Genomic DNA, 3,701 nt, shown 5'->3' with positions numbered 1-3,701 from the left:
ACTTCAAAATAACACGCTTAACGAGATCTGGGTATTTGATCTGAGTCTGTCTACTGGCTTATACGCACTAACCAACTACGCGGGAACCGTTATGGGCACTCGACATCGTGGTATCAGCCGAAGCCTTCGTGACGTCAGTGACTGAGCGGCACGCGCCAGGTTGGACCGCGTAACACAACTTCCTTTGTAATGGAGGTTGCTAGGTCTGCTCTCCGGCCGCCCTCACAACGTGCAGGTGTGTAATGGGCGATGGGCCTAGACCCCTGCGTGCATAGGATTTAGACCGGCGTGCTGACCTCTCTGTTGTGCCTAGGTAGGGCTGCGATGTGTTGATCTTCCGAGGCCGGGCATGACCCATATAAGTGTGTCCGGACAAAGGGGATTGAGCGTGTTGGGAAATGTGGTGCACCCCTGCAGGGAAGTTAATCTATTCGAATAGCCGTGATCTTCGGTAACAGGACGACTTGGAGTTGTACCTTGACCTTATGACAACTAGAACCGGATACTTAATAAAACACACACTTTCAAGTGCCAGATACAACCGGTCATCGCTCTCTCACAGGGCGATGAGGGGAGGATCATCGGTTAGGATTATGCTATGCGACGTTACTTGGTGAATTTACCATCTACTCTCTTCTTCTGCTGCAAGATGGAGGTTACCAGAAGCGTAGTCTTCGATAGGACTAGCTATCCCCCTCTTAATCCGGCATTCTGCAGTTCAGTCCACATATGTTATCCCTTTTCCATTTGATACCACTGCATGCATATGTAGTGCAGCTCCTTGCTTGCGAGTACTTTGGATGAGTACTCATGGTTGCTTTGCTCCCCTTTTTGCCCTTTTCTATACTCAATTGTTGCGACCAGATGATGGAGCCCAGGAGCCAGATGCCACTGTCGATGACGACTGCTACTACTCGGGAGGTGCCTACTACCACGTGCAGCCCGCTGACGACGACCAGGAGTAGTTTAGGAGGATCCCAGGCAGGAGGCTCGCGCCTCTTTCGATCTGTATCCCAGTTTGTGCTAGCCTTCTTAAGGCAGACTTGTTTGACTCATGTCTGCACTCAGATATTGTTGCTTCCACTGACTCGTCTGTGATCGAGCCCTTGTATTCGAGCCCTCGAGGCCCCTGGCTTGTAATATGATGCTTGTATGACTTATTTTTTTTGTAGAGTTGTGTTGTGATATCTTCCCGTGAGTCCCTGATCTTGATCGTACACGTTTACGTGTATGATTAGTGTACGATTGAATCGGGGGCGTCACAATCTCGAGACTATATGCTGCTTCTTGGAACTCCAAGATATAAGATTGGGTCCAACAAATACAGTAAAGCCGCCAGTAGAATGCCTATCATCAACAAGCCTGCCCAGTCTGCATCGGTGAATATACCGACTCCAGTAAATCTGAACTTACGAATCCGTAGTCCCGTGTCTAGCGTATCTTTGACATACCTCAGAATACGCTTAACTGCTTCCCAATGAACCTCCGTAGGCTGAGACAGGAACTGGCACACTTTGTTCACGGCAAAGGAGATGTCTGGACGAGTGAGTGCCGGATACTGAAATGCTCCAACTACACTGCGATACCTGAAAGAATCATCAGTACTCAACAATGCACCACTATGACGCGAGAGGCTCTCAGATGTGTCAAGAGGAGTGGAAGTGGACTTGCAGTTCTCCATGTTGACGTGATGAAGGAGATCAAGTGCATACTTCTTCTGCGTCAATGTTATGCCCCCTGAATGAAAGGACGCTTCCAGTCCAAGAAAGTACTCCAGTCGGCCCAAGTCTTTGATGGGAAAACTCGTAGACAAGGACTGTACAAGGCGATCCACCACAGTAGGTGCAGAACCAGCAATCACAATATCATCAACATACACCCGCATGTATATCTGGATAGCACCATGTGAAAAGATGAACAAGGACGCATCTGCCTTGGAGGGAACAAAACTAAGCTGTGAGAGACGCTGACACAGCCGAGCATACCAGGCACGTGGCGACTGTTTGAGCCCGTTGATAGACCTCTGGAGTTTGCAGACATGAGAGGGATAACGAGCATCCTCGAAACCAGGGGCTGTTGCATGTAGACATCTTCGGCCAAAAACCCGTGGAGAAAAGCATTACTCACATCAATCTGTCAAAGACTCCACCCGCGGGAGACAGCAAGAGAAAGGACCAGACGAACTGTGGCAGTCTTCACCACGGGGCTGAAAGTATCTCCATAGTCAATCCCTTGCTGTTGAGTAAAACCACGAGCAACAAGGCGAGCTTTGTGCTTGTCAACAGAACCATCCGGTCGATGTTTGGTCTTAAAGATCCACTTGCAGCCCACAGCATTAACACCAGGAGGCCGAGGCACCAACACCCATGTGTGCGTATGACAATGAGCAGCAAATTCCTCAGACATGGCAACACGCCAAGCCGGTTCACCAAGAGCATCACGATGAGAAGTGGTTGCGGCGAAGAATGCACGCCAACGAGTGTCGTACCACATCATGCCATCCGTGTATGTCTTGGGCTTACGCGTATGATCGCGGTGACGGGTGACCATAGTGTTCCCAGAGCCGCATCATTAGTAGATGGTGGCAGCAAGGACGGAGACCCAGTGATGTCGCGGCTGAACGATCGTTAGCAGTGGGCGACACGGGCCGGGGAGACGCGTCGGGCTGAGCCGGACTAGGCGACGACGAAGAGCCAGGCGGAGATGGCAGTCCAGGGGAGGCGGCTGGCGGCCCGGCAACGACATGCGAGGCAGGCCAGGCCGACCCAGTCGAGGCACGAGATGCAGCGGGCAACCCAGTCAGGTTTGTGGTCGCGCCAGCGGTCGAGGCTGACGAGGTCGCCTCGGGAGGCGTGGCATGCACGTCGGGGCCATGCACGTCGATCATGCCGGCGGATGCAGGTGCGGCGACGGGTTCCTAAGAAGAAATTAGCGCAGCATCTGCAGAAAACAAGTCAGGTGACAAATATGACAGGTCATATTTCTGCACATGGGCATCCGAAATCGGTTCATTACATGGAAAAGTGAGGGCGTTCTCAATAGAAGCAATGTCAACCGAAACACCTGGGCTGGAGTAAGGGAAAACTGACTCGTCAAAAACAACATCATGAGAGATATAGATCCTACCCGAGGTGCGATCAAGACACTTATAGCCCTTATGCAGAGGGCTATAGCCAAGGAAAACACACATATTGGAACGAAACTCCAACTTGTGAGCGTTATACTTGCGGAGACTAGGCCAACAAGCACACCCAAAAATCCTAAGAGTGGAATAATTGGGCTGAACATGAAACAGGCGGAACAAGGGTGTGTCCTTGTTGAGAACCGGAGTGGGCATACGGTTGATGAGATAGCATGTCGTAAGAAAGGCCTCATCCCAAAACCGGAGTGGGAGAGACAAATGCGCTAGTAAGGTGAGGCCGGTCTTGACCAAATGACGGTGTTTGCGCTCGGCAATACCGTTCTGCTGAGATGTATGTGGACATGACACACGGTGGGAGATGCCCGTGCATTGAAAATAGCGATGGAGCTTGTGGTATTCACCACCCCAGCCGAACTGAACGGCCTTGATTTTGCAATCCAAAAGGCGTTCGACATGAGCCTGAAAGTTATAGAAGACTTGCTCAACATCAGACTTATGTTTAAGCGAATAAATCCAAGTGAAGCGTGTGTAGTCATCAACAAAGCTAACATAATACTTG

Source organism: Triticum dicoccoides, chromosome 2A (genome assembly GCF_002162155.2).
Source record: "Triticum dicoccoides isolate Atlit2015 ecotype Zavitan chromosome 2A, WEW_v2.0, whole genome shotgun sequence".
Taxonomy (NCBI): domain Eukaryota; kingdom Viridiplantae; phylum Streptophyta; class Magnoliopsida; order Poales; family Poaceae; genus Triticum; species Triticum dicoccoides.
The sequence above is the reverse complement of the archived record's forward strand: the minus strand, read 5'-3'. Positions refer to the sequence as shown.